The sequence below is a fragment of the Lampris incognitus genome, chromosome 16 (assembly GCF_029633865.1).
Source record: "Lampris incognitus isolate fLamInc1 chromosome 16, fLamInc1.hap2, whole genome shotgun sequence".
Classification (NCBI taxonomy): Eukaryota; Metazoa; Chordata; class Actinopteri; order Lampriformes; family Lampridae; genus Lampris; species Lampris incognitus.
In genome coordinates, this window is record NC_079226.1 from 14,187,065 (window position 1) to 14,198,203 (window position 11,139).

The following is an 11,139-nucleotide window of genomic DNA, read 5'->3' on the forward strand; positions in this document are numbered from 1 at the left end:
TAATATTGAATTATTGCCCAACCGTGGAAGACGCTCAGTGCAGTCACTCCTCATAAAGATAACTTGTTATCTGAAGATAGAGGAGAGACTACACTGTGGAAAAACAGACTTAAAGAAATAATACTGGATGATGTAAGAGTTTGGGCAATTTTACTTTACAGTCATTATGTGGAACATAAGGAACATCTTCGTTTCAGAAAGTAACCCTTTAAAAATACGGCAATCACATAAGGAGTGTCCAGAGTGCTATCAGCCGCTCTACTGTGTTTACATTCGTTGTGTATGGCTGGGCAATGGGTTGCACAATGACTGACCTCGTGCAACTTTCCCCTGGAGTCCTCACCGTGTTTTTGGATGAAATTGGCCCCATCTTTGTGACAATGCTTTAAACTAGAAAGACATAGTACTACATGAAATCTAATTTATTTGAAATTAAGGTGCGTTAATTAAACCAACCCTTGTTCATGTCTGCTTCCTCATCAGCTGTGTTTCATATATAGAAAAGCCTATTTATGGGCATTATTTTTAGTTCCAGGTCATTTGCACATAAGGGCCTAACCTACATTAGACAAAGAGATTCAGTGAACTTTGCATTGTGTGCTTCAAACTCTGCAAAATAAGCAAAAACTGAAATATAAACTGATTGAGAAGCACAAGTTGTTGTAAGGGGCAGTGTATGCTTACACCAAGATCTCTTTAGGCTGAGCTGATAATGCTGCAACACTGCTGCAGGAAAACTGCCTTTTGAGGGTTACTACAGCGAGTACAAACCTTGCACTTGATTTAAGTATCAGTTTTGCAACTGTTTGCTAAAGGCTGGCAGAACTGAATTAGACAAAACAAAAGAAAAAACAAAACAAAGAAAGCACACAGTCCCACACCCTCAGGGTGAGCAGACATATACTTTCTGCATCGTGTTAAGAAAACTGGACCATAGAACCTAACCCTTAACCTTGTAAAAATCAAGTAATTGAATCTCTTGGGAAAAATCTTTCTTCAGGGCGCCCCATGTAGAGGCAAACCGGCTCAAACATGTCCAAAGACTGCTTGTTTTTTTTGCACGGACAAAAAGCTTTATTGTTTGCAAGTGTCGAATTCTCGCTGTGTTTTTGATTGAAAATGTTTGCCGTTTATGTGTCCCTGGTGCTCCATGGTAACTGGCGTCATGCCTTAAAGATTGCACAATATAAAAGTTTAACCCATAGATTTGAGGTTTTGCTGTTGCACCGAGTATCTTCATGGAAGATGGGACAAGGTTTATCGAGGCAAGTCTGAGCGACGTTGAGTCGCTGGCTAAAGCCTCACCCTTTACTGACATCTTATCTAAACCTTTAAAGAGAGCTCGCACACCGTACCAACTTGGAGGGCAGGAGCGATGGATTCTGAAAGGTTAGGTCAGCGTTTAAACCCTGCAACATTTTACAATGTGTTGGAAAAAAAATCCAGTGATGGATTCAGTAATAGATTTAGAGTCTCATGCTGCAAACTCTGAGTGAAACAATGGCCTTGTATTGCAAAGTCGTTTCAACACGGCTGTTACAAATCTTGACTATGACTAATTGATCAAAACGGTGACCCACCAACAGGGCACTCTGTTTTCAATGTGACAGCATTTTTTTTTGGGGGGGGGGGGTGTTCCATCTTTTTTCCTCCCCAGCTGTACTCGGACAATTGCCCCACTCTTCCGAGCCATCCCGGTTGCTGCTCCACCCCCTCTGCCGATCCGGGGAGGGCTGCAGACTACCACATCTCTCCTCCCATACATGTGGAGTCGCCAGCCGCTTCTTTTCACCTGACAGTGAGGAGTTTCGCCAGGGGGACGTAGCATGTGGGAAAATCACACTACTCCCCCCAGTTCCCCCTCCTCCCTGAACAGGCGCCCCCGGCTGACCAGAGGAGGCGCTAGTGCAGCAACCAGGACACATATCCACCTCCGGCTTCCCACCCACAGACACGGCCAATTGTGTCTGTAGGGATGCCCGACCAAGCCAGAGGTAACATGGGGATTCGAACCAGCGATCCCCGTGTTGGTGGGCCACGGAATAGACCGCTACGCTACCCGGACGCCCAATGTGACTGCATTTTAACTCAGGATGGCAACGCAACAGGGCAACACACACGTCGACGTTCCTACTCTTGAGACACACAGTTTACGTTTGGTAATCACACATGAATGCTTCACAAACCAACGGACTGATGACACCATGATAACTCGAATGCATACAAACTCAAAACGCAAATACAGCGGCCGATTCCACGCATGTAAAACTCAGCCGACCTAAACCTCGGCACCGACTCCCCACATCCCGCCGGTGTCAGGTTGGGCTGTCAACAGAGAAATGTCAGCTGAGCTCGCAGGCACAAACAAGCAAACAGACTTATTCAGGGAGCTTGGCCAACCTGTAGACCTGCGCAGCTACTGAGCAAACTGAAACAAGGGATGGATGGCAGTCAAGGGCTGACTCACCCAGAGTTAAGGCTTATGAGGGGTAGTATGACTCACTAATGGCTGTTATTATAAGATTATATTCAATAGAGGAAAAAAAAAAATCCCAGAGCCCATTTCTTTTTTACAGCACACTGGTATTGACTGTAGCGCACACTGGGATGGGGTTTGTGGGGTTTGTAATAGAGAGAACGTTATCAGGCTTGGTTTGACCACAGTGCGATGTAAGTACTGAATCCAAGGATAACTTCCCACTCAAAACATTTTCAATTTGTCACTTTTTGTTTTTTTCCATTGTCTGCAAAACAGGTTTCTATATTCGTCACCTCATCTGTTTCATCTTGAATCAATGAGGAAGTTTTCTTTGAGGTTACGGGGAAACTATTGCAAAGAAGTTATGCCTCGAAGGACGGGCAAATTATCATCACCCTAAACCTCAGTTGAAACTTGGCCGAGGTAACCGCAAAAGGCACAGCCGGCTATTACCTTGACATAAGTTCGCTGATAAAAAACGAGCCAATACATACAGATCAACCTCCTGAAAGGCTCAACACATTACATATTTCAGCTCAGGCCCAGCTTCTCACAACAAATCTCAGGCAACTGTTATTTATAAGGGCCAGTGGGCATTTCGGAGCGCCTGGAAAAACTACTGTGGGGCCGGGTGTTTGCCAGATGCTGGGTGGGTCTGGCTCAACCACTAAGCTGCAGCGCTTACAGTTCCCTTTGAGCCATGCTCGGGATTTGTATGTGGAAACACAGCATTTGGGATGGGAACGGGCCCAGTTTACTGGTTAATGGTTTTATGCATTTTCCCCAGATTTTCACTGCAGACCTGTTTGCATCTTCTCGGAGACTAAAACCAAGCAGGCGCATTGACTGATGCTGCACACTGACAACTTTGCTTCTACTGCCAACTGCTTGTGTGCTTGAACCTGTTAGAGAAGAAGAATTGTAGAAGTAATAAAACGTATTACGCCATTGCGGTCATTCCCCTCGGTGAGCGAAATAGTTGAGATGTTACTACAACAAGTACAAAGGACTGTCAATGTTACATGCAACACACCATCTATGACATGTTGACTTTGGAAGACGAGAAAGAAAAACATGCACGGTGTACCGGCACGTTCTCTCTCTCTTTCTCCCTCTCTCACTACCGCTCTATCTTTTATACGTACATAGGAAAAAGATGGTTGAGAAATGATACAGCATATATTGGAAGTGAAATGCAACTCGGTCATGTCCGATACAGAAAAATACAATACTTGTGTTCAGAACAGTACAGTATGTCTGCGGAGAGGTGCAAAGCATGTAATTTCCCACACTGCAAATGCACGATTCCTCATCGCTGTGAGTTTTTCTTGATCCAAATAAGTTCAAAGTAAGAGAAGATAAAAAATCACTTCATCCAAAATGCAGCTTTCGTGCGCTCAGTGGTTGCAAAACGACGACCACATTTTTCGGTTTAGCGTTCTCTAGCAGGGGAAAAAAAACCTTGAGTCAGCCCACAGCATTTGCATAATCCAAAATGAACTGGACTGAAAACCAGTCATTTTCAAAGTCCTAGGTCTGCGTGTACGCTACATGACTCTGTGACTTTGTGTATAACTGCATTTTTACTTTTTTGTGTGCTAATATATTTGATACCCACCAATAGACAAATATATTGCTGCAAGATAAAGATACTATATGCGAGTCTCAGGGTCACATCCAGGCCATGTTTACTTTGGCTGCCTGTCTTTGTTTGCTGCCCTCTCACCTTGGTTTTAATACTCGTGTTTGAGAGCCTGCTGCAACACAAAAGATCATCTGTCAGGTGGTTACGCTGAAGTTAGCACCCCATAGTCCTGACTTCCATTCAGTGTGCTCTGCATGCCCCCCACACGCCAAACTGCAGCCTGCATGAATGTAACCATTGTAGTCACAAAGGCAAATGTGCACGCGTACAGTACACAAACCAGCACACGTGCATGCACCTACATGCACGGACGCACACTCACGCAAGCAATGTTTTCAAGATCTGCAGAATAAAGAAGAAAACTGCGTGTGGATCGACACTGGACCGATTGCCTCTTTCGACAGAGAATGACGCCACGGCACAACTATCAAAATCATCAAACGATGAAACTTCAACTCCATCTCCACTTATCAGGTTAAAAACTTTCCAGGGAGCTTGCTATCTGAGGTCTTCATCTCAAATAGCTTATACAACCTCCACACATGTACCGATAGTGGCCAGTAGGGGCGCTATACAGCTACTGCCTGTATGTATGTGCAGAGACCTGCAAATAAAGTTCAGTTATAGAAATGGCGACCAAGTGTGTGTGCGTGCTCAGTGATACATGGTACCAGAGTGAGGTCAAACTAGCCTACAAAGATGAACAACATTCGAGCGCCAGAGGAGTTGAAGTTAAGCGGAAATGTCCACGAGAATTGGAAAGCTTTTAAGCAAAGTTTTGAGTTGTACGTGTGTGCAATCGGTCTGGGGGATGCGAGACACGAACGTGGGAAGCTCGCACTGCTTCTCACAGTGGCAGGCAGAGCCGCGAGGGACGTTTTCAACACGTTTCAGTTTCCTGAGGAGGGCGACGACCAAAAGCACGATGCAGTGCTAGCGAAGTTTGAAGAATATTGCGCGCCAAAAAAGAACGAGACATATGAACGGTATGTTTTTCGCAACAGGGTACAAGCCGAGTCAGAACCCATTGAACAGCTGGTCACGGGCTTGCGTTTGAAAAGCCGGTCGTGCAACTTTGGCACATTGCGTGACTCGCTAATAAGGGATCAGGCAATTATCGGCGTTTTCGACAAGAAAGTGAGAATGCAACTACTCAAAGAGTCCGATCTGAGCCTGGAGAAGGCAGGACAGATCTGCCAGGCGTCAGAGAGCACCAAGCTGCAGCTCAAATCATTCGAGCCCGAAGCTGCAGCAGCAGCAGCAGCAGCGGCGGTGGATGCGGTACAGGAGAGGGCCGCTAGCAAGAGGAACAGCAGAGGAAAGCCACTTGGGGATGCGTCTTATGTTACGTCTACAGAAGCACCACATGACATTCGAGTTTACTCCGGCAAAGTACTTAGTAGTGGCAGACGCTCTCAGCAGAGCGAAGTTTGAGGGACACGGCCCCGAGCAGCACCGAGCAGGAGGTGCAAATCCACGTGGACTGCGTGAAAGGCCAGCTGCCTGCATCAAACGAGAAATGGGCCCAGCTCGCGCAGGAAACGGCAAGCGACAGAGAGCTGCCGGATGTCATAGCAGCCACCCTCTCACCAGGAGATGAGGCCAGGATACTGCCAAGTCCGTATCGCCACACCAGAGATGAACGGTTAGTGATCGACGGGGTACTCCTAAAGGTAAAAAAAATAGTAGTTCCCAGCTCCATGAGCTCAGAGAGGGCTAAGTTAGCACATGAGGGCCATTTGGGAATCGAGAAAAGCAAGAGGCGGGCTCGTGATGTACTGTTTAGGCCATACATGAACAGAGTATTGAGACTCTAGTACAGCGATGTGAGATGTGCCAACAGCACAGGTCTATGCAGCCTAGAGGGCCGCTTCTGCCTCATAGCAAACCGACCGAGCCATGGAAAAAAGTAGGTGCAGACCTATTTCAGCTGAAAGGGAGAGGCTATTTAATCATAGCTGACTACCATTCAAACTATCCGGAATATGCGCTGTTGTCTGATACTACAGCAAAGCAAGTGATCACTCATTCTAAGTCCGTTTTCTTAAGGCATGGTATTCCAGAAACCTTATTAAGTGATAACGGGCCGCAGTTTAGTTGTCAGGAGTTCGCAGACTTTGCTAAACTGTATGGATTCAAGCATGTAACCTCAAGCCCACTGTACCCGCAGTCAAATGGTCTAGCGGAAAAGGGAGTGCAAATCGTCAAACGGCTGCTAAAGAAAGCAGCGGAAGCGGGTGAGGACCCGTACCTGGCCGTCCTCAACTACAAAGCTTCACCGCTGGAATGTGGCCGCTCGCCAGCAGAGTTGCTGATGAACAGGAAGCTCAAGACAAAGCTGCCGCCAGCGGAGCACCTGCTCCAGTATGCTGACCACCGCACACAGACAGGGCACAGGTCCAAACATGCCTATGACAAAAGAGCACGGCCCTTGGGACCTCTGGAACGAGAGGACCTAGTGAGAGTCAGATGGGATGGAAGATGGGGACCAGTCGCACAAGTCCTCAAAGAGACTGCTCCAAGATTATATGAGGTACTTACCAAGAGCGGCAACATGATCCGCAGGAACCGGAGACACCTACTGAAGATTCCACGCTCTGAACCACAGCCTGTAGAGAATGGCAATGACAGGGAGGCTCTGGGAGAGCAAATAGAAGGGGGGCATACTCAATCAGACACAGACAGCCCTCCTGTCGTCGAGTCACCCTCACCTGGGGGGGGGGGAGCGGGTTCAGCCTCCATCCCCGGGGGTGGAGCGGGTTCAAAGGCCAAGTAGAACCATTGTCAGACCTAGGAGACTTGTAGAGGAGTGCTAATAACACACACAGAGTGGGTTTTTATTTTTGTGTTTTTATTGTAGCCTTGGAGTTCTGTTCTTGGGGTCATGTTGGGTTCTGGACTCATGTTATTTGTAAATTTATGCTGTATGGTTCCAAAGCAGTGTTTAATTTTGTGGAAAATAAAGGGGGAGGTAAAGAGAAGTGTAATAATTATACTGTTGCAGAGTACCGTTACGTTGTGTATTTGTACAAGCTTGAAAGTGCATTTTGAGAATTCTAGTCAGTATGCTAAGCTATAGATACAGACTTGTTGTTATTGCAAGAGAACCATATTGAAGATAATCATCTGTTATTCTTTAAGATCAACTTTATCTTAATCTTTAGAAAAAGGGAGCTGTACCGATAGTGGCCATTAGGGGCGCTATACGGCTACTGCCTTATGTATATGCAGAGACCTGCAAATAAAGTTCAGTTATAGAAATGGCGACCAAGTGTGTGCGTGCTCAATGATACAACACAGAACCTAAAAACAAACACTGAAGCTAGATATGAGGGCATCAGCTAAAAAAAATAGGTCTGCTTCGTCAGGTTGGAAGCTTAACATAGTTGATAAGCTTTGGAGGAACTACCAGCTCTTCTAGAAACAGAATGGAGGAATTCAAAGCAGCAGTACTTGGAGTTGTTAAGTTGCTAAGATTTCCATTGGGAGTGATGAAGAAGGACAGGATTAGGAATGAGTATATTAGAGGGACCGCTCAGGTTGGACGGTTTGGAGACAAAGCAAGAGGCAAGATTGAGGTGGCTTGGACATGTGTGGAGGAGAGATGCTGGGTATATTGGGAGAAGGATGCTGAATATGGAGCTGCCAGGGAAGAGGAAAAGAGGAAGGTCAAAGAGGAGGTTTATGGATGTGGTGAGGGAGGACATGCAGGTGGCTGGTGTGACAGAGGAAGATGCAGAGGACAGGAAGAGGTGGAAACGGATGAGCCACTGTGGCAACCCCTAACAGGAACAGCCGAAAGTGGTGGTTGTAGTAGTAGTAGTAGTAGTAGTAATCTTTTTTCTTGTCTTTCATCATGAAGCTCTTTGTGACCCTGTCTGTGAAATGTGCTGTATAAATAAGTGTTGCTTACTTGTCTATTGAAAATTGTGATAGTACAACACAAGTAGTAAAAGTAGCAGTGACGTCTCTGGCACTGAAAGCCTGGTGGGGCACAACAAACACTGTATGGGCACCATCCAACTCGTCAGTGAAACTACACACAAACCTACTTGCTCAATGAATCCAAACTCAACGCACCTCATCAATGAATGAAATCACAAACGCACACATTAACGTGATGTAATGGGAGGGGGGACAGGGATATGAGTGACATCATCAATAACAGCACTGATCTCACACAACTGTTATATTACCTTGTTATACAGCATTGCATTACAAATACAAAGTTATCAAGCAGCAGGTGTTAAATTGGGATTTGTTACGTGGGGGGCTCTGTGGTTTCAGGTTTGCCATGGGTGCATGTGTGCGCATCGACTACAAAATCTGACTGATATCGTTTGACAGACTGTAAATAAAATAGAACAAGGTTAGACAACCCTCTGCTCTGAACGCTAAAACGCTAATAAAAGTCATTCTAGATACTGTTGGCAGTGTGCAAAACGACAGATAGTGACAATAAAATCTTTCTGTAAGTGCCCTCCCCTGTGTATCTATCAATGGTGTTGTTACAATTAAAGAGAATAATAATACAAAGTAATACGAATAGAACAGTCTCTTTAATGGTTACTCTAATCTGGAATTAATCTACATCTATACACAGGTTGCCAACACCTTTTCAAACTTCCAAACCTTTCCACAACTGTTGGCTACCAAAAGATTGGAGGCAACCTGCCGCAAACTATCTTGCGTTAGCATCATTTTGTAAAACCGAAACATTGTTTAAGCAGAATATCAAAGCAATTTACATTCTGTTATTAAACCTGTCAGTTTCTGACCTATCCCCCCCCCCCCACCTTGCTATCCACCTATGCCACATGCAGGATGCTTCATATCAATTTACAGTCACAAAGTTAAGCCTAGCAAAATGGCCCTGGCTGCTGATATTACTGCCATACCAAGCTAGCTAAAACAAATTACTTGGCTGTCTGAGGATGTGAGGATTTTGCCTTGATTTAAAACTAAAAGACTTGATGATGATGGATGACAGTTTGCTAAAATATCAATGCTTAAAGAGGAGACATTTAGTGGGAATATCAGATGAACTGCATGGTATACTCACGCATGCCACGGTGCGGAAATGTTCCCACCGGTTAATTAACTCATGATGACAGCACCGGTGTTACCGGATACACCAACCTGATATCATCTTCGGGGGTGCGCGCGCGTGCGCGCGCGGCAGCCAATGGGTACGACCGCCAGCTCGCCGCTGACCGCGAAAGTGATGACGCAACGTTAGGTTAAACTCGACAAACATGAATCGTTATTATTTGAATAGCCAGTATGTAATATGTATACACTTTAAACAATAAAGGCCGGTTTTTAAACTCTATATTCTGTCAAGCTATATATCCAATTGAGCTATTAACGCATTACATATTGTAGCGAATTCGGGGGGGGGGGGGGCAGCTCGGGCGGACCGTCACATCCGGGACGCGAACTCGGATCTTCCGCACCGCGGGCAACAACGTTAACCCTTCAGTCCAGTGTTTCTCAACCGGGGGTCCGCGGACCCCTAGTGGTCCGTGGTGTAATTGCAAGGGGTCCGTGAAAATAAAATATCTTTAAAAAAAAAGATCCTATGACATTTATAGAAATAGGATTATTTTACTCAAATGTGACTGAGACCTTTATCTACCTAAACTATAAAGGGTAACAGGACTTTTTTCTCTAATTACATCTGTTTCATTAGTGTAATTTATTGTATTTTAATAAGAGATCTCGCTCCCGTTTGCATTGTTAAAAGTTACTGCATAAAAATTCTGTTGTTACATATACCTGAAAGTCAATGAATACATATTCTGTTTTGTTAAATATATCTGAAAGTTACTGCATAAGAATTCTGTTTTGTTAACTATATCTAAGTTACAACTGAAAGCTCTTATTTTTGCCCCAAAGAGTGAATAAATGCTATAATGCAATTTAAAATGCAGTTTCTACTGTTTCTATCAAATTGCAACCCCCTCCCCCAAGATCAGGTGGAGGGGTCCTCAGGGTAGATCAAAATACATAGGGGGTCCAGGACCCCAAAAAGGTTGAGAACCACTGCTTTAGTCGACTGGTTAACGTTGTCACCAGCGGTGCGGAATACAGGAGTTCACGTCCCGGCTGTGGCGGTTCCCGAGGCCCCGAGCCTCCGAGCCCCCCCCCCCGAATTCGCCACATTGGTGTCAGAAGTGGGATGGTGAGACAGTGAGGCCATCGGAAGCGTGGCCTCCAGAGGCGTGAGGGAGCTGCCCGAAGGAGGGGGGTAGTGTAACGTGCACGGATAAGTGCTAACGGGTCGGACCCTTTAGTCAACTGGTTAACATTAGGTACTGTGTGGCGGTGCTAAGCCCTGGACAGCCCCCGCCAAATTTAATCCCTGTCAAGCAGCAGACGATCATTGTGGTCTGCAACTGTAATAATAACACATCCAAAACAACATTTCTGAACAGGGAAACCCAATGCTTTCTGGGCCTTAACCTGCAGCTAACATAACATGCCTAGTAATAATGCAAAATAGACTCACCAGGGACGACCACTGCTTGAAACGAAAAGATGCATGACAATCCATCATCTGGGCAAACGTGTCAATAACTTTTCTGTTGAAGCCCACCAGTCCATGAATGAATTCACTTTCAATTGATTGCATAGCAAGTTCGTTTAACCTGTTTCTCCTGACATTTCACCGGGGTATACGGTTTATGACGGTACCTATTTGTGTTAAAAAAAAAACCCATAAAAGCTGAGAAGCTGGTGATACATCATTGCAGGCTGTATGACACTGCCTGGCCTACAATATTGTGTCTAATATGCGATTAGCCTACTTAGACAAGTCTTGCAGGGTTTAAATGCTTATGGCCCATACAATAATGGATAAATGCCTACCAACACGGGGCTCGTCGGTTCGAATCCCCTTGTTACCTCCGGCTTGGTCGGGCATCCCTATACAGACACAATTGGCCGTGTCTGCGGGTGGGAAGCGAGATGTGGGTATGTGTCCTGGTCGCTGCACTAGTGCCTCCTCTGGTCG